The sequence below is a fragment of the Neoarius graeffei genome, chromosome 4, assembly GCF_027579695.1.
Source record: "Neoarius graeffei isolate fNeoGra1 chromosome 4, fNeoGra1.pri, whole genome shotgun sequence".
In the NCBI taxonomy this organism is placed as follows: domain Eukaryota; kingdom Metazoa; phylum Chordata; class Actinopteri; order Siluriformes; family Ariidae; genus Neoarius; species Neoarius graeffei.
In genome coordinates this window covers 70,364,993-70,389,881 of record NC_083572.1, presented here as the reverse complement: position 1 = coordinate 70,389,881, position 24,889 = coordinate 70,364,993, and positions in this window count along the sequence as shown.

Sequence of the window (24,889 nt, the reverse complement as noted above, 5' to 3'; positions counted from 1 at the left end):
CTTGGTCAAACGCATGCCGCAGAGTCTCGTCTCGCGACTGTTCGAATGGGAAATCCCCAAGGGAATCCCCGAGTGAGGGAGGAGGAGCGGGCTGCTCCCCGCTCTGACGCGGTGTTGACATAGACGGCTCTGTGACAGCTTGTCCAGCCAATGCCACACCGGGATCTTCCCGTGACCTATTAGTGCAGGACGCACTATGTGTTAAATATTCCATTAGTTTTTTAAACCCTGGCCAGTCAGTACCCAAAATCAACGAGTGGGTGAGACGAGGACTAACCGCCGCCTTTAGTCTATGCTTTTGGCCCTGGAATAGAATATGGACAGACACTAGATGGTAATGGTGAACATCCCCGTGCACACACAACACTATCGCCGCTTGTGCTCCCCCCAATGCCTCACCTTGCACCAGGCGTTGGTGAATTGAGGTCTGATTACAACTGGAATCCACCAAAGCGTGATATGTACCCCCTTGATTACTCACCGGTATGCGATACACTCCGGCCCGATTGGGGGCAGTTTCTGGCGCATCGGAGATCCAGATTACAGGACCCACCTCCCTTCCGGAGCTCTGACCCTGAATATGCTCTGATTCCCCGTCACGCCAGCACACCGGCCCAGGCTTTCCCTCTGCACTGGTGTTATGGGTGTCACTCACCTGAGGGAGAGACAACATAGACACAGGAGAGGGAGAGGGGAGGACATGGGTGCAACAGACAGGGGGAGAAAAGAGAGAGAGAAGAGAAGTGAGGGGAGACACCTCATCTGCTTGTCGTCGGAGCTGCCTCCAGATGGTCCTCCACCAGCTCGATGGCTTGCTCCAGCGACGCCGGGTGATGACACTGGACCCATTCCACCATTCCTTTCAGAAGTCAAGAGAAAAACTGCTCCAGTGCCACCAGATTGATGAACTCATTGGCGTCGCGGTCTTCCGCCTTCAGCCACCACCGGCAGGCGTCCCAGAGTTGCTGTCCAAATGCAAACGGCCAGCCGACCTCCTCGAATGCCAGCGTCCGGAAGCGCTGGCAATGTTGCTCCGGGGAGCGGCCGAGTCGCTGCAGGATGAAACTCCTAAACCCTTCATCCAATTTTAATGTGGATACCCTCAAATGAAAGCTGAAAGTCTGGACTTTATGTCCATATCCATTATATAACTATAACTTGAATAGGTTTCAGTAAACAGGTAAAAAAACAAAATTTGTGTCCGTGTCCAAATATATATGGACCTAACTGTAATAGAATGTGTGAGGTGTGTTTTCCCAGGGGGGAGAGCAAGAGAGAGAGAGAGAGAGGGAGGGAGGGAGAGAGACAGAGGGGGAGAGGGAGGCAGGGAGGGGGAGAGGGGTTGTTTGTCTTGTCTCCCTAATCCTACTGAAATTTGTTAAAATAGCTCAGAGTAGGTGCAAAGCATGTGGATCTGGTCAGGAAAGGGATAATATTTGAGTTTCAAAGAAGGCAAAGGAGGAATTATGTGTTCATTCCTAGATTTTTCAGATTCCAACCTCTCGCCTCCCTAAACACACACACAAAGCCCACTAGCTCGACCCAGACAACCGTGTCTTGTCAAACACACTCTGCTCTGCCACGTCGGACAAAACGCACACATAAAAAGCTGAGTTTGTTCGTGACCAAACGACACACACTCACAGATAACATGCTGATGCGTAGAGGGGCCTCCAGCAAGCACGCCATCTCCCTCTCCCCCTGAGCGAGAGACGATCCGCCCCGACCTGAACAAATGTCTCACAGTCTTATGTCCAACGTCTGTAGCAACCTCTTTCTCCAACCATTCCCAGCAGAATTTGTTTTTCACTATTCTGTCGATTGCTTTAACTCGATTTGCATCTTTACGCTCGATCACGGAGGCTGCCATCTTTCAACTCTGTTTGAAGCGAGCTTACGTACAGCTATCTAACAAGCGCGTTCATTGGTTGTTACAGAGCGATGGGCCAATCACGTACCTCATTTCATCTCAATGACGGAATTACTGAAAGTTGGAACGAATAGGATATGAATGCGGATATTTGAGCGAAAAATCGGAAAAAAAAATTTTTTTCAAATTTTGAGGTGAAAAAAGCGGAATTCCGCGAATTCGCGGAAAAATCACATCCCTGCAAATGGCTTCGCCAAAATTAAATCAGCAATGCTTGGCATCCGTGCGCAGCTTTCTTGCTAGCTGCCTAGCCCCCTCAAGTTCAAGTTCAGTCACTCAAATAAACGAAATTTCTGGAACTAAGATAGCAAACTTGACAACACTATATTTACACTTTATTTACAATTAAAATATATACAAACTAAAAAAGCTGGTAGAAACCGTATGTAATGAATGAAATCGAAATGTAAACTGATCTCTTACAATACAGCACTTGCAAATCCGCATGGGACTGAACTGATGTTGCCAGATACTGCTGACGTTATCCAGCCCAAAATATGTTCAAAACCCGCCAATATGCACGTAAAACTGCTCAATTGAGCGGGAACCCCCCAATCTGGCAACACTGTACCGCTGCCTGTCTATAGTTGAAACGAGCTGTCAATCAAAGAAAATATCCGGCCGCTTTCACCAATCACCAGTCTCCTCACGGAAACTGCCATGTCCCTCCCATGTGAGGCTCGGAGTCCGTGGGCGGGCGTTTTCGCAGTATTTGTCCAATAACCGTCTTGCATTTTGAGATTGAAAAGCGCAGAGCTCCCAAATGCCACTGAAGTCCACTGAGGCTGGGAGTCCGTGGGAGTCCGTAGGCAGGCATTTTCGCAGTATTTGTCCAATAATCATCTTGCATTTTGAGATTGAAAGCGCAGAGCTCCCAATGCCATTGAAGCCCACTGAGGCTGCCCTGCATTGCGCTGTCACGAGGGGGAGAAACTCACGCACACATTAAAGTTATAAGGGCATTTTTAGAGGAGGCTGAGCCTCCCTCGTTGTCTTAGAGCAATCGCCCGTGATTTCCATTGAGTTCTAGATGAAGGTCCTTAGGTTCCTGTTGATCTTATACAGTTCCAGACATTCCAGTATCCATGTGTGTGGCATTGAGTCGTAGGCTTTCTTGTAGTCAATCCAGGCAGTGCACAGGTTGGTCTGTCTCTTCTTACAGTCTTGGGCAACTGTTCTATCGACCAGTAGCTGGTGCTTGGCTCCTCTGGTGTTACTGCCAATTCCTTTCTGTGCCTCGCTCATGTATTGAGCCACATGCTTACTCATTTTTGCTGCAATGATGCCTGACAGGGCCTTCCATGTTGTGCAGAGACAGGTAATTGGCTGGTAGTTGGATGGGATGGGTCCCTTCTGGGGGTCCTTCATGATTAGGACTGTCCTGCCTTGGGTTAGCCATTCTGGGTGGGTACCATCCCTCAGCAGCTGGTTCATCTGTGCTGCTAGGCATTCATGGAGTGCAGTTAGCTTCTTCAGCCAGTACGTATGGATCATATCGGGGCCTGGTGCTGTCCAGCTCTTCATCTTTGACACTCTTTCTTGGATGTCTGCCATTGAGATGGTTACTGGTTCTTGTTCTGGGAGGTTGCTGTGGTCAGCTCTTAGGTCCACTAACCATTGGGCATCAGTGTTGTGTGATGCCTTTCTTTCCCATATGTCTTTCCAGTATTTTTCCACCTCAGCTCTTGGTGGGTCTGACCTGTTGTTGTTCCCCTGCCACTGAGAGTGCACCTTGGCTGGTTCAGTAGAGAACAGCTTGTTTATTCTCCTGGCCTCTCCCTCCTTGGTGTATCTCTTCAACTGGGTGGCCAGAGCTGTTAGTCGCTGTTTGGCAGTTTCGAGTGCCTCTGGTATGGAGAGTGAGTTGTACTTCCTGGGTGCCCCTTTATTCACCATGTTCCCTTTCTGTAGTTCAGCTAGCTGGCTAACTTCTCTCCGTGCTGCCTTTATCTTGGGCTCTAATCGTCTCTTCCATGGTGGATACTGTTTATGTCCCGAGCCCACCTTGTGTCCAATGATCTCCATGATTACTGTTGCTGTACTGTGTATCAGCTTGTTGGTTTCAGTGATGGTTCTTGTGGAGATTGTCTTCAGAGCAGCATTCAAATCTACTAGTAGATCTTCTGAAGGTACTTGGCAACTCAGCTTCGGTATCCGTCGGGGGCTCCAGGTTTCCAGGTCACGATCTTCCTTCTCAGGTCAACAGCTCTTGTGTTGAGGCTGTTAGCTGTTGGGGCTTGGTACCCCATCTCTGGTTGTGGGGATGATGACATCTCCCCGCTGACCTGTCTTCCTGGCTCCCCTTGCCGTAGCATCGTTGTTGTATTTCATTAATCTCTAGTTGTGATAGTAGATTTCGATTATGGATGTTGGAACACTGGGCTAATAGCTGTTTCTTTGTTAGCCTTGATTGTGGGTTTCGAAGTATCCAATGGTCCCACATTCGCTGCTTGTATCCCCTCTCTCTGGGATTGCTTGTATAGTAGCATTCCAGCAAATCCGTATTTTCTGTCCGCGTCCATCGATGTCTTGTTCCAGTAGCCCATTTCTCATCAGTTTGCCCTGGTTCCCTAGCAACTGACGCAGACCTTGTTGACCCGGGTGACGTCTGAGCCGGTATGACTCTATCAGTTATGTCTTCACTCATTCCTGAGGTAGGCTGATATATCATGAGGGTTTTTTGCCTAAGGACCCTTACTGGATGATGTTTTTGCCCCGACCGGGATTCGAACCCCGATCTCCTGCGTCATAGTCAGTGAGTGTTACCACTGTACTCAGGGGCGCAGATAGGATTTTTGAACTGGGGGGGACTGAGCTGTCAGCAAATGATTCCATTTTGTATATATATATATATATATATATGTGTGTGTGTGTGTGTATATATATATATATATATATATATATATATATATATATATATATATATATATACACTACCGTTCAAAAGTTTGGGGTCACTTTGAAATGTCTTTATTTTTGAAAGAAAAGCACTGTTCTTTTCAATGAAGATCACTTTAAACTAATCAGAAATCCACTCTATACATTGCTAATGTGGTAAATGACTATTCTAGCTGCAAATGTCTGGTTTTTGGTGCAATATCTACATAGGTGTATAGAGGCCCATTTCCAGCAACTATCACTCCAGTGTTCTAATGGTACAATGTGTTTGCTCATTGCCTCAGAAGGCAAATGGATGATTAGAAAACCCTTGTACAATCATGTTAGCACAGCTGAAAACAGTTTAGCTCTTTAGAGAAGCTACAAAACTGACCTTCCTTTGAGCAGATTGAGTTTCTGGAGTATCACATTTGTGGGGTCGATTAAATGCTCAAAATGGCCAGAAAAATGTCTTGACTATATTTTCTATTCATTTTACAACTTATGGTGGTAAATAAAAGTGTGACTTTTCATGGAAAACACAAAATTGTCTGGGTGACCCCAAACTTTTGAACGGTAGTGTGTATACATGTTATTTCACCTCCCTCACTGCCATCACCAGGAACTACCTGCAGGCCAGGACAATGATAACATTTTAACATTGCCTATGGAAATCCAAAGTTTACACATTATCATCACGCACAGAAATTGCAAAACTGCAAAACTAGTTTTAAAACCTCTAAGTTCCAACTGTTAAACATAGCGAGAGGCTGGGCTACGTGTGTGTGTGTAAAGTGTAAACCAGTGCATCCTGACTTTCTAACTATGCCTGTGTGTTGCGTGAGCGGCAGTCAGTCAACAACTCTTCGCAAAGTTTCCTTATGAAACAATATGATCGCTGAAATTATGGCAGGGAACGCCAGATTAAACATTAAAACTGCCTTCTGAGCACTGTATCTACAGGCTACCACCGAAAGAAGGAGGCTACCAGAAAGGCATCTCTACTCTGTACGATTTTACTTTCACTACGACATTACTTTGAACAGACCATCAAAAAATTGCAAGGTGATATGATAAAGTAAGGCACAGTTTACTTACAGTCGTTTTTATTTTTTTTTGAAAATACGATGCAATCGTTTTCTGCCTTTTGGCACCCTTCATCATGCCGTGTTGGGGTCCTGAACTAGGAGGAGCTGTCCCCGATATGCCTGTCAAACTTGTAACCATAGCAACCAAGCTCGAGCTCGCAACCTGTGCAGTCTGCGCAGTTGCAACTATGTATATACTGCTGTGCACCTCAATAAACCGAATGGTAATTAGTCTTTTGATTTTTCCGTGAGGTTTGCCTTATGCAAAGAAAGACAGCATAGACGTTTTTTCCTCCCTATAAGTGGGGGGGACCGAACGAGGTGAATTTAAATCTGGGTGGGACGGAGCCCCCCCGTCCCCCCCCTATCTGCGCCCGTGACTGTACTATCCAGCTGATTGCCACTGATATATATATATATATATATATATATATATATATATATATATATATATATATATATATATATATATATATATATATATATGAAATATAAAATATAAAGTGCATATGGAATGCAAAATATATGTAACAGTGGCACGTTAACGATAAAATTTAGTATTTGAAAATAAAATTACCCCAAAATTTAATAGTACCAGGACACAGGTTCGGAGCACTCTTACGCAGGAGTCAAATTCAAGTTCATATCAAGTTCAAGTTCATTTATTCTTTTCACAAAGTATAAAACATTAAAAGCAGTGTACAATAAATACAAGTTGACTGATCAGGCCAAACCAGTTTAATAACAATGTTCAAAGATAGAAACGAGTTCACGTATGTACACCTTGAGTCAATCATACACCAATCAGAAGGCTACAATATTCCATACACATAATACATCCTACACATAATACATCCAGTAGCCTAACAAATCAACATCATAAAAATACATACAAGTGTGCAACAATGCAGGTGATTATGCAACAGCCAGCTACAAGAAAAGTCAAGATAAGTATGGCACTAACCCTAGTGTGATACCCTAAGGCATGTAATTACCGAAAGAATGTGGCCAACCACATTCACACGGCACACTCACACGACACGGCACGTGCGGGAGGGGAAACTGCCCCCAATGTCACAAAAACACCCTAGTACAGGGTAGGGCAATAGTGCTACTCTTACAAGGGTGGCACAGGAATGAGGCTAGCCAATAGCAGCACGGTCAAAAGGAACAGCAAAAGACCAAGAAAAACCACACGAAAATAAAGAAAAACACAGTTCAACTAAAACTAAGAAACACTGCAAACAAATAATCATAAACACTGCCGACAAATGACAATAATCACCCAGGTGCACAGAGCGATGGAAAAGTGAGAAAATCCACCACCTGAAGTCCGGCATGCTATGGCGACGCCTCCACACCTGCCCAGAGGAGAAAGAAAGAGAAGACACTCAATGGCAAGTATTACAGATTCTACTGCATGGTACTGATTACATACACCATAAGGAGCAGATGTAACTTAACTTTGTATAACAGTAGAGAGGGGGGCTAAGCCAGCCTCACAATGGCAGGGAACGGTATGTACAGTCGCCTCCTGTGCCGTGCCTAGGGTAAAACACTCACAACCACACATGCACGCACACACACATACTGTGACAAAGCTTCACAGATACACAAACAGGAGACTGGTGCCCCAGCTCTGAACGAAGGGCCAGAGAAAACAATAAAATAAACAAAACAAAATTAACCAAACAACAAAAATCAATCAAATCAAATAATCAACAGTCCAAAGTAGGATGGGCAGGTGAACCGGAAATGGCACAATCGCTACGGCGACAAAACAGCAACCCCCCGTGGCTACATTACAATCCCCCTGCAATAAACAAACACCCAGTAAGAACTAGCATTGTAAATAATTGGTGATTTGCTAACCAAGAGGAAGAAATGAGTAGCCTACTCACGGCATAGATCCAAGTTTCGGTCACGTCACACTAAAACCACACACTAAAAGAAGTGAGGGCAAATTAGTGACCAATGGTGTCGTAATAATCAATGTGACAAACACAAAAATAGAGCCAGCTTACCTTTCACTAACTGCGGTCAAACCCACATGAGCCCACCCCTCGGCCACTCCAAACCCAACGATTTAGTAACAGCCAAGCAGGTCTGCAATAGGGCCCAAGCGATGGGGCGAAACGCCAATTCACAAAAAAGTTGTACCACAAGCGCAGATGCAATAGCTAAACGCGCTGAAGTGAAAGTAAATCCACAGCAGGGTGCAGTTCCAACATGGACGTAACCGAAGCACCGAACCTCCCGGATAATATTCCCAGCCAGCAGCAACCCACACACCAGCCGGCGTTTTTACTCCCAGCACAACAGCAGGATGGAAAGACACCACCGTCACATCCCAGAGCCAAATTTATCAATGTAAAAGTCCCTGGTACTCACGGCTCAACCAACCACAAAAAGGAGCAAGTAACTAATCAGTGCCAGATGGGAGGGCATTTCCCAATCTGTCACATTCTACCCCCCCCTTCTTGTGTCGTCGCCCCAACGACAGCCGGCGTACCCAAAGGACTGTTAGCCCCTGGAGCGATGGAGCTAGTTTCAGCCATCGAGGGTGGAGAAAGCAGTTCGTTTGGCCAAATTACCGACCTTGGAAGGTGGTGCACATTGGAGTGCTGTCCCGCTGTAGAGCGGGAGGTACGTCGCTGGACTGCTGAGGTTGTTCCCAACTCAGCATCGCCATTTACAGCACCAGAGAAAGACGCCAAAGCTTGGGGTGGGGACCCAAGCACTGGGTGAGCGACAGCAGTGGAAGGGTCATGGTCCGCAACTTGAGGTGGGGACCCACGGGTTAAAAATGCGACCACAATTGGCGGTGGGTCACGGATCATGAGTACGAGTTGTTCCTCCCCCTGTGGCTGCTCACCAGGGGGAGCAGCAACACTCGAAGATGGAACCTCGGGCAACGGTGCGGCGTAAGCCAAGGGGAACTGTGGTTTCAACTGATCACGATGAACATTACGGGCTTTCTGGAGATTGCCTACTGGTGCGATGGTATAAACAGCTCCGTTCCCCGTAGGTGCTCGGAGTACCTGATACGAGTCTGAGCTCCAGTGATCTTGGATCTTATGTCGACCCCTGACGCTATGATCCCTCATGTAAACCAGTTGGCCCTCCCTTAAAGAAGCCTCCTGAACCTGACCATCATGACGGTCCTTCCGTCGATCCGCTGCAGCCACTAACCGGTCTCGAGCCCCTTGGAAGGCCAATCTCAGCCTAGTTTGATGTTCGAGAATCCAATTCTGGACTGTCCCTGGCACTGGCTCAGGAACCCTCCCCAGGAGGAAGTCAATAGGAAGGGTGGGCTCTCGTCCAAACATAAGAAAGTACGGAGACTCTCCTGTAGTAGGATGAGGAGTGGTATTATAGCAGTACACTACCTGCGGGAGACACGACGCCCAGTCATGCTTTCTAGTGGTGGGTATGGTCCGGAGCAGGTTATGGAGGGTCCTGTTAAACCGCTCGCATTGTCCGTTACCTGAAGGATGATATGGGGTGGTCCTGGATTTCACAACACCATACAGCTCACAAAGCTGCCGAATGAGCCCGCTCTCAAACGACCTGCCCTGATCGGAGTGAATGCGACTCGGCACCCCGAACCGATAAAACCACTCGTACAGCAGTACCTGGGCCACAGTTTGGGCCCGCTGATCACGAGTGGGCACAGCTTGTGTGTACTTGCTAAATACGTCAGTCATAACAAGTACATTTTCCACCCCATTCGTTGTTAGCTCCAGCTGGGTAAAATCGATTGCCAGGATTTCGTTAGGCCTGGAAGCGAGGAGATGGCCCATGAAGCTGTGTGAAGCAGAACCAGAATCTTTCGCCAGCTGGCACCGGCTACATTCCCGGCACCATTGCTGGATGTCCGACAACAAACCCGGCCAGAAACAACGCAGCCGCACCAACTTGGCTGTGCGCTCCACTCCCTGGTGGCCGTGATCTTGATGAAGCTGCTGTAGGACCTCCCCTTGAAGGGTAGCGGGCAAAAGAACCTGAAGAAATTCCTCCTTCCCATCCGGCCTGAAGACGTGACGATATAGTACACCCTCCCGTTCCACCAGACGAGACCATTGCCTCACAAAGCCCAATACTCGCTTTGAAGCCACCAGTCTCTCCTCTGGTGTGGGTAGGGTGCCCCTCCACCAGAACCTTAGCAAAGACCCCAACGCGGGGTCAGCTTCTTGGAGGGACAGAATCTCCTGAGCTGAACGTTGGGGGAACACGGACATGGAGCACTGTGTTACTGACTCCAATGGCAACACCGGCGGTTGCTGCAAGGCAGTAGGTACAATGGTGCCTGGCAACACATACTCTCCCAGACTGGCCCCAGACATATACTGTCTGGATAGGGCATCGGCGTTCTTATTGCTACGGCCCGACCGGTACTTAATCTCAAAATTGAAGGCAGCCAGCTGGGCAGCCCACCGATGTTCTGTGGCCCCCAACTTGGCGGATTGCAGGTAGCTCAGAGGGTTGTTATCCGTAAATACTACACATTGCTGGCCCAGGAGGTATTCTCTAAATTTTTCGGTCATGGCCCACTTGAGTGCGAGAAATTCTAGCTTCATAGAGCTATAATTACTCATATTACGCTCTGTGGGCCTAAGACCTCTGCTGGCATAAGCCACCGGACAAATGGCCCCATCCTGTTCTTGGGAGAGAACGGCGCCAAGGCCACGATGGCTGGCGTCAACCTCTAAAATGAAAGGCTTGGAGAAATCGGCATAAGCCAGGACAGGTGCGGAGACCAGCCTGGCCTTCAGAGCCTCAAAGCTATCCTCGCACTGCCCTGTCCAAGTGGTCCCCAAGTCCTGGCTAGCCCTCCACTTGCCCTTCCCATTGGAGAGGTCAGCAACCAACTTGTGCAGTGGGCCGGCCAGTTTAGAGAAGCCCTCCACAAACCGGTGGTAATATCCCGCAAAACCAAGAAAAGACCTCAATTCGGAGACATGACTGGGACGCTTCCAAGTTGCCACTGCTTCAATCTTTGCTGGATTGGTAGCGACCCCTTCATGGGATATCACATGTCCAAGATAGTTAACCTGTCTTCGGAAGAAAGCACATTTTTCCAGCTTGGCCTTTAACCCCTCGTTATGAAGACGGCCCAGCACTGTCTCCAGATGTTGCAAGTGCTGTTGGACGGAAGAGGAGAAGACGATAATATTGTCCAGGTAAAGTAGGAGGGACTGGCACTGCTGGTCCCCAAACATCCTCTGCATGAGGTGTTGGAAGGGACCCGGAGCATTACAAAGCCCAAAAGGCATCCTGTTCCATTCGAATAGACCAAATGGGGTACAGAATGCCGTTTTGGGCCTGTCCTGCTCCGAGACCGGGACCTGGTTGTAGCCACTAGCCAGGTCCAGCGTGGAGAACCACTGGGCCCCAGCTAGGGCGTCCAGGCTCTCCTCAATTCAAGGTAGGGGAAAGGATTCCTTCCGTGTCTTGCTATTCAGCAAGCGGTAATCTACGCACATGCGCAGGCTACCATCTTTCTTTTTAGCCAAGACAATGGGCAAGGCATACGGACTGCTACTCTCCCGAATGACCTGCGATTCCACTAGCTGATTTATATGGGCCTTGACTGCATCATAATCTGAAGGTGGAATATGCCGGTATCGCTGCCGAACAGGGGCTTTGTCCAGTAACGGAATGCTATGAGACACTAGCTGTGTACATCCCAGGTCACCCTCATGGGTGGAGAACACTGTGTAGTAATGAGTCAACAGGCTCCTAGCCTCAACCTGCTCTTGTTCTGACAGGGCAGACAGGTCCACGTTAGCCAGCTGATCCTCAGGATCCACTGATGCTACTTGGGAAGAAAGCGACGCCCAAGCAGATGGAACCTCTGAAACTCCAGCGGGCAGGCTGACTATCTCGGCACTGGTGAGAAACCCCAAGTTGACATGTGGGTAAAGCAATACATCAGTCACCCCAACATTCACCACAGGTACGAATGCGGTGCCCTGATGCACCTGCACTAAACAGGGTGAAGCCAACAACCCAGCCGGCAATCCCGACTCTAATGGCTCAAACAGCATGGTCTGGCCTGAAAGCTGCTTGGAACAGGTGCTAGCCATGAACCGCATAGTCCCACTGCCGATCCGGACTGCCCGTGGACCCCTCACATGAACAGCCCCAGATCGGACTGATGGAACATGAACCGCGGCTTGGCGGCAATGCTGTAAAGCCTCGATGACAGGACCTGGAGCCCGGGAGACAGACGGAGAACGAAACAATGCCGAACCATGGGCGCTGAAAAGTTCTTGATAGCACCGACTGATCACATTCATTCCGATGACCCCAGGGACACCGGGTGGACCACCCTGTGGATCCTTCACAATCAACACTCCGCACCGTGGTACTACCTTACTGCACAAAACGACATCCAATTCCAAATAGCCTATATAGGGAATAGCTAGGCCATTGGCAGCCTTCAGTTGTAGCCAATGGCAAGACTGCAGGTGCTCCTGACCCCAAGGCTTGAATTGATGCAAAAAGAAACTTTCGGTGACTGTGGACACCATTGAACCAGTGTCCAACAAGCAAGGAACCGACACCCCACCAATGACAACATCAAGAGTTGGACATGACGACATGAGAGTGGAACCCTCGCCTCAGGAGGAGCCAGCAAAAACCCCAACTGAGCTGTGGCTCGGCAGCTCAGTGGGTTTCAGTTTCCCAACTGCTGGGAAGAAAAGGGAGCCCCTCCCACGTTGGAGGGTTGCCCAGAACTCGAATGGGCTCGTGGCCGGAAAGGAACTCTTGGTCCATCGCACTCTCTCGCAAAATGCCCTGGTTGCTGGCACCTCCTACATATCAAAGGCCCAGTGCGTGGGGGGCGACTCTGCACTGGTGCCTGCTGTAGGGAAGCCACTGCTTGTGTTAGCCGATCTAACTGCTCCTGTTGCTTTTTGAAAAGTTCTTTCCACTCGGAATCACTAGTTGCTGCAGGTGCCGGAGAGGCTATAGGGGAACGGCCTTGCATGCCATATTGTACGCCATAAGCAGCTGGCAAGGAAAAGCTTCGCGCCCTAGTTCCACCAGGAAGTCCTTCCTGTTCCCACCTGATGGCTTCTTTATGCGCCTCCAAGAGTGTTGCTTCAGGTATACGCCGAGCGAACTGCTTCAACTCTCGACGAAGGCTATTGTCCAGAACATGTTCAATAAATTGATCACGAAGAAGAACTTCAGAGTTGGGCACACCATTAGGCGCACGTCTCTGAACCTGATCCATTAAAGCCATAAGGGCTAAAGAAAATTCTTGTAACGTCTCACCCTCCTGCTGTTGCCGGGAGAAAAAGGCCTGCTGTAGTGTTACATAGGATTGGCTACAACCATAAAGTTCTCGCAAAACATCCAAAATTTTCTCAGAGTCTTTTCGTTCGGTAGGAGGGCGGTACTTGATCTCATCTTTTGCCTCACCTTCTAAATGATCATAAATAAAGTCAGCCTGATCAGCGAGAGGCAACCGTTTAGACCGCATACAAGCCTGCACTTCTTCAATCCATTCAACAATCTTAAGCCCTGTCCTACCATTAAATTTTGGACACTTACGGTCTCTAGGGATGACTACAACATGCTCTGCACCCACCTGAGGTTGTCCCGAGTCAGTAGCTGGCCGTTGACTGAGGTGCTCATTTTCAGCAGTCAACTGGGCAATCCGGTCTCTCAATTGTTGCATTTCTTCCTCCATCTCAACAATACCACCAATACCAACAACCCAACCCCCCACCTCAAAGCAGTCTCAACTGGCCTAATGGGAAGTTGCTGCTCTGCCGCCAAACCAGACCTCAAGCCACGCCGGTCCACGATCCCCACTCCTAATAAAAAAAAAACAAATTAAAGTAACACCAGCACTCAATTCACACAATACACTCGTTTCAATCTCTGCCTTAAGAGTGCGATCCTGCCGACTATGCCAGTTGTAACAGTGGCACGTTAACGATAAAATTTAGTATTTGCTCGACTACGCCACCTAGGGTGGGGGAGGACAACCTAGGAAAATAAAATTACCCCCCAATTTAATAGTACCAGGACACAGGTTCGGAGCACTCTTAGGCAGGAGTCAAATTCAAGTTCATATCAAGTTCAAGTTCATTTATTCTTTTCACAAAGTATAAAACATTAAGAGCAGTGTACAATAAATACAGGTTGACTGATCAGGCCAAACCAGTTTAATAACAATGTTCAAGGATAGAAACGAGTTCACGTATGTACACCTTGAGTCAATCATACACCAATCAGAAGGCTACAATATTCCATACACATAATACATCCTACACATAATACATCCAGTAGCCTAACAAATCAACATCATAAAAATACATACAAGTGTGCAACAATGCAGGTGATTATGCAACAGCCAGCTACAAGAAAAGTCAAGATAAGTATGGCACTAACCCTAGTGTGATACCCTAAGGCATGTAATTACCGAAAGAATGTGGCCAACCACATTCACACGGCACACTCACACGGCACGGCACGTGCGGGAGGGGAAACTGCCCCCAATGTCACAAAAACACCCTAGTATGGGGTAGGGCAATAGTGCTACTCTTACAAGGGTGGCACAGGAATGAGGCTAGCCAATAGCAGCATGGTCAAAAGGAACAGCAAAAGACCAAGAAAAACCACACAAAAATAAAGAAAAACACAGTTCAACTAAAACTAAGAAACACTGCAAACAAATAATCATAAACACTGCAGACAAATGACAATAATCACCCAGGTGCACAGAGCGATGGAAAAGTGAGAAAATCCGCCACCTGAAGTCCGGCGTGCTATGGCGACGCCTCCACACCTGCCCAGAGGAGAAAGAAAGAGAAGACACTCAATGGCAAGTATTACAGATTCTACTGCATGGTACTGATTACATACACCATAAGGAGCAGATGTAACTTAACTTTGTATAACAGTAGAGAGGGGGGCTAAGCCAGCCTCACAATGGCAGGGAACGGTATGTACAGTCGCCTCCCGTGCCGTGCCTAGGGTAAAACACTCACAACCACACACGCACGCACACACACATACTGTGACAAAGCTTCACAGATACACAAACAGGAGACTGGTGCCCCAGCTCCGAACGAAGGGCCAGAGAAAACAATAAAATAAACAAAACAAAATTAACCAAACAACAAAAATCAATCAAATCAAATAATCAACAGTCCAAAGTAGGATGGGCAGGTGAACCGGAAATGGCACAATCGCTACGGCGACAAAACAGCAACCCCCCATGGCTACATTACAATCCCCCTGCAATAAACAAACACCCAGTAAGAACTAGCATTGTAAATAATTGGTGATTTGCTAACCAAGAGGAAGAAATGAGTAGCCTACTCACGGCATAGATCCAAGTTTCGGTCACGTCACACTAAAACCACACACTAAAAGAAGTGAGGGCAAATTAGTGACCAATGGTGTCGTAATAATCAATGTGACAAACACAAAAATAGAGCCAGCTTACCTTTCACTAACTGCGGTCAAACCCACATGAGCCCACCCCTCGGCCACTCCAAACCCAACGATTTAGTAACAGCCAAACAGGTCTGCAATAGGGCCCAGGCGATGGGGCGAAACGCCAATTCACGAAAAAGTTGTACCACAAGCGCAGATGCAATAGCTAAACGCGCTGAAGTGAAAGTAAATCCACAGCAGGGTGCAGTTCCAACATGGACGTAACCGAAGCACCGAACCTCCCGGATAATATTCCCAGCCAGCAGCAACCCACACACCAGCCGGCGTTTTTACTCCCAGCACAACAGCAGGATGGAAAGACACCACCGTCACATCCCAGAGCCAAATTTATCAATGTAAAAGTCCCTGGTACTCACGGCTCAACCAACCACAAAAAGGAGCAAGTAACTAATCAGCGCCAGATGGGAGGGCATTTCCCAATCTGTCACATATAGAGTGAAAAATGAAGATAGCATTTAAAAAAAATAAAAAAAGAGGCAAACAAAAAACAGTGTGCAAATATAGAGGTAGATATACTGTGCAATGTCTTGTGCAAAATTGCTACTATAATCCGTGGTTCAAAGCCTGATAAAAATATAGAGGTAGATGGTGATTATAATCCGTGGTTCAAAAGCCTGATGGAAATATAGAGGTAGATGGTGATTATAATCCGTGGTTCAAAAGCCTGATGGCCTGAGGGTAAAAACTGTTTGTCAGTCTAGTAGTCCCTGCTTTCACACTCCTGTAGCATCTGCCAGATGGTAGGAGCATGAATAGTCTGTGTTGTGGGTGTGTTTGGTCCCTGATGATGCTCTGTGCCCTTTTTGTGACCCGAGTGTTGTACGTAAATGTCCTGTAGTGGGGTGAAGACAGCTCCACAGATGAACTGTGCCATTTTAATGACACACTGGAGAGCCTTTCTGTCCTGAGTTGTGCAGTTCCCGTACCACACAGTGATGGAATTTGTCAGGACGCTCTCCACTGTGCACCTGTAGAAGTTGCTGAGGAGTTTGGTGGACAGTCCAAATTTCCTCAGCTTCCTCAGGAAGAAGAATATCTGTTGAGCCTTCTTGACGGTCTGCTGTGTGTTGTGTGTCCAGGTGAGATCCTCACTGATGTGAGTTCCGAGGAATTTAAATGTTTTCACCCTCTCCACCTATGTCCCGTTGATGTGCAGCGAGGCATGCTGGTCTCTCCTCCTCTTCCTCGGGTCAATAATCATCTCCTTGGTCTTCTCAGCATTCAAGGAGAGGTTATTTTCCTGGCACCAAGAGACCAGCTGAGCCACCTCCTCCCTGTAGGTGCTCTCATCTCCACCGGTGATCAGCCCAATGACCAGTGGTTTGCCCGTGCAATGGCAAATTTTTCATTGAGATTTTTTTGTGTTTTATGCAATCTCTGAAAATATTGTTTGAAATAGACAACAATTGCAAAAGGTGCATAACTATAAACTTTTATTTCTAGTTTTCTATGATAAAACTGTATTTATGGCACAGAACATATGGGTAGAAGTGACTAAGTCAGAAGCAGAATTATTATAAATTTTTCTAAAGAATAAATTTTTCACATCCATCTAGGCAGTGATCGAGTTGTAAAATCAAACCGGGGGGATGGTGAAATTTTTAGTCGTGTGTCGACCCATCGGTCGGTCCGTTGGTGGGAAACTGGTTTGCTTTTAGGAGGGTTTGCACACAACGTAGGTCTGTGGACCTTGTTCATTTACCAGACATACAGTATTTTGTGCTGATAAAGTGTGTAGTACACACTGTGTACCCTTTTTATTGTTGTAAAAAACATAATATATTGGTATTTTACTGTAAAACATGCACAGTGTGGATGTCATGTGTCATATTTAGTCAGTCTCCTGGCTGACATACCTACCACATTCTCCATATTAGGGTGAAATGCAGATGACAAATTTGAAGTGTAACTTCATAGTTATGGTAGGCTCCTTTTAAATCATTTGGTAAATAATTTATTAAAACCTCAGCAGGCAACTGAATCTTTTCATATCAAGTCAATAGAATTTTTACTCAAAGCTGAACATTGGGAACATTGAGTTAAATACAGAGGTAGGTAGGTAACCAATAAGCTAAAACAAGCAACAGTAAATTGTAAATCAGCCTTACATGTTGTGACCGGCTCTCTAATGAGACAATGAAGCCTTCAAAACTGCTAGTGTCATTTATTTTAGCCTTCCTGTCTTGAATAACACTTTTTGTTGCCTGAAGAATAACAAACGAAAGTCCAGGCTGATTAAATTAATGGCCTTATACAAGAAATCAAAGCTAACATGAACCTGCATAAGCTATTGATAGCTGGCTAGACTCCAAACTAACATTCATTATGATAGCTGCAGTGGCGGCTGCTGGTTTTTAAAACAGGGGAAGCCCATTTTACGCATTCATCGTAAAACCTGTAGGCCGGATATCAAAGCATAGAAAGGTGTGCCCCATTAGCATAGTGAACTAGACAACCCTACCTAGTGGCAGAAAGTATTTTTGCTTGTACATTTCATGTTATAGTCTGGCTTGCCAGGCTAGTGCCTCATATCCTTAATCAAAAATATCAAACATCCAAAAATCACTGGCTATTCAACGAAGAGCCTTGAACATCATACCCTGATATGCAACACAGAGTCTTTAACACAACACCCAGCTGTGCAACACATCCTTGAACATCTTCTGCAACACAGTCTGGAAATTCATAACCAGGTAGGCTATGCAACACACAGAACCTTGAATATTATACCCAGGTATAACCTATAACACAGAGCCCACCATTCTCTTAACATTACTGAACAATATACACACTTCAGATTCATGAACATGAACACTATTTATACACAAATTCTGCCCTCCACTCCTTTTCCAGAAAATGGTCTGTGACCCTGTCATACCAGCTGATTGTGCTTTCCAGAGACTTCACCAATTTCTGTTAGCAGCTAGCACTGCAGATCCCAATAAGGCTCAAGCTAGCCTACAACCAGATTGAACTACAAATGAAATAAACGAGTGAATTCACGAATGATCAAACTGATAGAATGGATGAAAGTTAACGGAGCACAACGAGTAATATTTACATTTATTTACAGAGTAATGTACAGAGACATCAATGAGAAGAAACGTTTATATGAAAAGAAATTCGGACAGCACTTTGGCACACGACTACACTTTCTCGACATCCGCTAGGGACTGACTGATCATGCTTCCGTGTTCCTCGCCGAAGTACCGCCCTCCTCATGTCTTTCAAACACTACCTCCGATAATCCTTTATCAGCCCGGCTTCTTGGCCCGCCCACTGTCTCGTTTAGTCCCAGAGAAGCCCGGCTTCCCTGGAAGTGACTATTTTGTTGATTTTAACCAATAACAACTAGCCGAAATTGGCTTTTCAGAGCCGTCTCGTAGACTGCAATGGATACCCGGCTGCCAGTCAGTGTTGCCAGATACTGCTGACGTTTTCCATTCCAAAATATGTTCAAAACCCGCCAAAATGCACTTAAAACCGCCCAATCTGGCAACACTGCTGCCAGTCCATAGAGCCCATTGAAATAAGAAAGGTAACAGCCTGGCAGCAAAGGTGATTCTCGTAGCGAACTGCAAGTTCGTCAGACATCACTCAAATAAGTTACAGGATAGTTATGAACATAAATACAATCTTGGGCATATATTATGTTATGCAAGTTATTGTTTTAATGAGAATTCAACGTTGTAGATGCCGCAGTTTGGGGAGAGAATTTTAGGGGAAGCTCGGCTTCCCTTGTTGTATCTGAGAAATCGCCCCTGGATAGCTGTGTTGTTATCCGCCGCCCACAACTTAGGCTACATATCGGTAACTTTACAGCATGATAGTGGGCTCACAGAAAATGTGACTGATATTCGTAACTCTTGACTTACCTCCTGAAATGTTTTTTCTTGCTATCTTAAATCCGAACTTGCTTAGGTCTTGCTGTCCACTCCGCTTGGCCATGGTGCTGCAATCCGCTGCTGTCACTGACGCCGAATGAAATCAAAAATAACGGAACCCCAACTGAATGTCACCTCCTCAAACGCTTCACTTGCGCGTGCCCTCTCTCGCAGTAGCTTATTGTATGCTCAGTTTCAGCAAAGCTACGTGGAATGACATTTCTAATTCCAATGTTAAATAGAAGTAATGTCCACATTTATTGATAAAATTGCTCAAGGGAAGGGAGGGGAGATGCCCGTTTTAGAGGGGGGATGATTTTGACCATTTTTTATTCCAGGGGGGATGGCACCCCCCATCCGCCCTCAACTCGAGTACAGCATCTAGGGAAGCTTTTCTATTAGCTGACATTAACTTACATATTATTGTTGACCAAATGATTGTTGATGTTTTCTCTTTTGAAAAGCACATCAAGTTTAGTCAGGGATTATGTAGTGACCTACATGGTATTTTCCTGACTTATTTTAAGTAAATCCTTAAAATCCTGTCCCATTCAGAGCCTTTTGGAGCAGCTTAATGTGGCAGAATGGATGCATGCTGGGAAAACAGGTCTTTTTCCTGACGTATGCTATCATTGTTGAAACAATGACATTGTATCATCACCAGAAATGCAACAGAGGACATTGGAATTTGGCATTGTGCGGCCTATCTGTGGAGGATGTCTACTGCAGGGAAAATAAATTGTCTGAAGAAATGCTGTTAACGTGACCACAAAACCCAAAAGAAAGTGAACTTTAAAATGTCAGAAGCAAACTTTGAATAATTAAAGTGAAGACATCCAAGTTTTGTTTTGTTTTGTCTGTAGAAACGCTGTTAAGGTTACTAACAAAAGAAAGTGAACTTTGAAATATCAGAAGTAAACAGAATAATTGAAATGAAGACATATCTAAGAGTTGTTTATCAAAGATCATTAAAAGTTAAAAGACTGTACAAATATGAACATTATAAATTCCCTAAAGTGAACATGACAGGTATGAACTTATCTAATGGAAAATATATCACTTTAAAAGATTTGATATCAAATTTTGAATTGTTAATTGTTTTTTCTTGAAATATTATACAAGTTTGTCAAATTTGTGGTTTTTATCAATAAATTAACATAATCCACTGTCCTTATTCACAAAAAATCTTGTTTTATGAAAATGCTAAGATAAAAATGATTTTTTTCAGATAGCGTGTAAGATTTCTTATGAATTAAAATAGTAGCATGCATACTTTTATACATGCATATTACAAACTGAAAAATATTAACCAAATGTTTCAGTATGATAATTAAATACCTTCCACTTTATGAAGGCTTTTCACTTGTATAGAAATTCTGTAAGTGAAATAATTCATCCAAAAATGTTTGTGCGGCATGGTGGTGTAGTGGTTAGCACTGTTGCCCCACAGCAAGAAGGTTCTGGGTTCGAGCCCAGCGGCTGACAGGGGCCTTTCTGTGTGGCGTTTGCATGTTATCCACATGTCTGCGTGGGTTTCCTCCGGGTGCTCTTGTTTCCCACCACAGTTCAAAGGCATGGCCTTCGGCAGATGTGTCCTTGAGCAAGGTACCTAACCCCCTGGGTGCTGTAGTATGGCTGCTCACTGCTCTGGGTGTGTATGTTCACTGCTTCAGATGGGTTCAATGCAGAGCATGAATCTCACCTGTGCTTGAAGTGTACATGTGACAAATAAAGGCGGCTTCTTCTTCTTCCTTGAGTGAGGCACCAACTGCTCCCTGGGCTGGACGCCCACTGCTCTGGATGTGTGCTCATTGCTCATGTGTGTGTTCACTGCTTCAGATGGATTAAATTCAGAGAGGACTTTCACAAGTGTATGTGTGATGAATAAAGTTCTTCTTGTGAATTCTAGCCATATATACAGGTATATAGGGCGGCATGGTGGTGTAGCGGTTAGCGCTGTCGCCTCACAGCAAGAAGGTCCGGGTTCGAGCCCTGTGGCCAACGAGGGCCTTTCTGTGCAGAGTTTTCATGTTCTCCCCGTGTCCGCGTGGGTTTCCTCTGGGTGCTCCGGTTTCCCCCACAGTCCAAAGACATGCAGGTTAGGCTAACTGGTGACGCTAAATTGACCGTAGGTGTGAATGGTTGTCTGTGTCAATGTGTCAGCCCTGTGATGACCTGGCGACTTGTCCAGGGTGTACCCCACCTTTCGCCCATAGTCAGCTGGGATAGGCTCCAGCTTGCTTGCAACCCTGTAGAACAGGATAAAGCGGCTAGAGATAATGAGATGAGATGAGACCTCCAGTGGTATGCAAAAGTTTGGGCACTCCTGGTCAAAATTGCTGTTACTATGAACAGTTAAGGAAGATGAAATGATCTCCAAAAGGCATAAAGTTAAAGATGACTCATTCCCTTTATATTTTAAGTGAAAACAATTTTTTTTTATTTTCATCTTTTACATGTTCAAAATTACAAAAAAGGAAAAAGGCCCGAAGCAAAAGTTTGGGCACCCTGCATGGTTAGTACCTAGTAACACCCCCTTTGGCAAGTATCACTGCTTGCAAACACTTTTTGTAGCCAGCTAATAATCTTTCAGTTCTTACCTGGGGGATTTTCACACATTCGTCCTTGCAAAAGGCTTCCAGTTCTACAAGTTTCTTGGGCTGTCTTGCATGCACTGCTCTTTTGAGATCTATCCACAGATTTTCAATGATCTTCTCAATCTTTTATTTCAATTACATATAAACAAATAGACTACACGAGTCTGCAAATAGCGCACTGCTAATCAAGGCAGACTCATGTTTACAAATAAAAAAATATTTTTTTATGAATTAATATAATACTTAAATATGTATGAAAAAGATAATAAGAACATACTTGACAAATAAACAACTATTTGGTAACAAAAACAAAAAGAGGAGACGATAATTGTTATTCGATATAAAGGTACAGTAATATATCATTCAATAGCATTGAAAAAATATATATAGAGAGAGAGGTATACTTATCATAATGATAATAATAATTCATGCATGGTATTAAATAATATTTAAAGTTAAAACTAAGATTGTATAATTTTATAGATATACACAGGTAGTTGTCGACTTACGACTGCGTTTGGTTACGACTGACCGGTCGTAAACCGTTCTGGTCATAAGTCAGCCTATGTTAAATGAACGTAAGTATATTGTGATGTGTAATGATATTGTAATCATCTTAAAGTCTTATTTTATCAACATTTTCTTATTTCATTACCTTGGCTCATTATTTGCTTTAAGTCAAACACTGCATACAATTGAAATGTACAATTCATTTAATATGTGCAAAACAAAAAATATGAAATACAGGTGTGAAAAATAGAAAACATTTTAGTTTAAAACATACCAAAATACAAATGTAAAACATAGCAAAATACAAAACTTAGTGACCACTGGCATCACTGGTGCTTGGCTGTGGGTCGTCTATGTCATCATCAGCTGTTACAGCGCTCGGGCTGGCGGGACGATTTGCTCGTTTCATAAACCAGGAGCCGGGGCGGAAACTGTTGTACGCGACGAGAGGTTAGATGCTGGGCGCTGCCAGGAGCTGGGGCGGAAACTGTCGTACGCTCAGCTAGCTCAGCTGGGAAACACTTGCCAGTCATAACCAGACGGTCGTAAAGTCGATCGGTCGTAAGTTGCATAGGTCGTAAGTCACATAGGCCGTAAGTCAATGACTACCTTTGTAAAGGACCACACTAGTCCTTGTAAGTGTTTTGTTTTTCTCTTGAGTAAAACTTACATAAATGTGTTTTCATTTGTATTTTATGTTATTTACGAATATAAGATTTAATTAAATTTCTGTTTGTGCTTTAGAATGGTTGGGCTATGAGGTTGAGTGAGTATTGTATGTGTGTGGATTTCTATGGACTTGGGGTGCTGTTTTGTCCTTTAAGGGACACCGTAGCTCCACAAGAGGGAGACCTGTAAAGGTAGCAACCAGGTGTGATCAATTAAGAAGCTGCTTTGTTTGAGCTAGGAAGGCTTGATGTCCATGCTTCACCACTCAAGCTTCACTGCAAAAGAAAAGGATATTTTGACGCCTGTTTTACAACAGAAGAGAAATGATTATATGTTGCATCCTTGGTGAGTGCAGTGAGGTATGTTTTGTTTGAAGTTTTTGTAACTTTGTATCAAGTGTTGGAACCAAATGTGAATGCCTTTGTTTTAATATTGATGTCTCAATTAAGAAATGTTGTACCTGTGAGAATGGTATGGTGATTTGCTGTTTGTTTGCTGTTTTGTATACCATGATATAGTTTTCACGGTGCTATGGGTGATGTTGGACTGACTTTGCTGCAAGTAAAATAAAATACACCTTGAGCATCAGTCGAGACTCTCTTTGGGATCCAAGGGTTGCTACAGTGAAAACTCAGCGCTACATCTGGGTCGTCTGCTGGGTCGTTCCTGCCGGTTTTGTTGCGGAAGATAAGGCCTCCTGTGTTACCATCTTAAACAGAGACTGCAGATGTGGTAAGAGAATTTTATGAAGAAACAATTCCAGATGAACTGAACCTTCTTGGCACAGTCCTTCATCCATGGGTACAGTGACTTTGGTTATGAATGAAGTTTTGAGTTAAATGTTTGAGAAGACATGGCTATTTAAAACGCTTAAAATGGAAAAGTAAAGTGAATGTTTAATGGTTTTATTTGAATGTTTTAAATTTTTATTTGAGTGTTTCAAATTACATGGTAAAGAGAAGCCTTGTTTACATTCTGAGGTTAACATAAGCCAGCTCAGGCCCATATTGAATGCAGTTTAAGTAGTAGCCTAATGATTTGTGTTGGGACTATTGTTTTTTTTTCCTTTAATGCTTAAAAGGGATTGGTGCAATAGAACACAAATTAATAAGTCCATTTCAGTTTTATCACATAAAAGGATAACTGCAATTATACAGTTTTAAGTTCAAAATGTCAGTGACTGAAGAAAAGGGTAAATCCACTGGTGAGAGAGATCTCTCTGAAGAACCTCCAGCAGGAGAAGAAAATTTAGCTCGCACACAAGAAGTAGTCTCTGGTACTCGTGAAAGGCAACTCACTGACAGAGGCAAACAGATGCGTGAAGATCAAGCTAAAAAGCATGTAAGGGCATTCTTAAAATCTTATGAATCCTGGAAAGGGATAGCAAAAGAATGTAGGAAAAGCCTAAAGCAATTCTGTTCAAAGGAGGATCTTGATAAAATAAATGAGTACATTCAAGGTGGATATGATCGTGTACATCAGAATTATGAGCCATTGCAGCGCAATTCAACTAACACTCAAGATATTGTACGGAAAATGGATGCTTGTAATACACTGACCACAGAAATATGTGATGTAGCGAGTAAACGAATGGAAATGGGCGTTGCCCGTGATACCTTTTAAAGCAGAGGTTGAAAAGCAAAGAGTGAGGATGATTTTAAACAGAGATGAATATAAATCTATCTTTGGTGGAACAAACACTGAAAGTGTCATCTCAGAAGGGACTGAAGGATTGGATGACATGTCTGTAGCCAATTCTAAGGCTTCCAGTAAGCGAGCAGATGCAGAAGCAGATCTTGCAGCCAAATTGGAGCAAGCAAAGTCTATGCAGGAGATACAAGCTCAACAGAG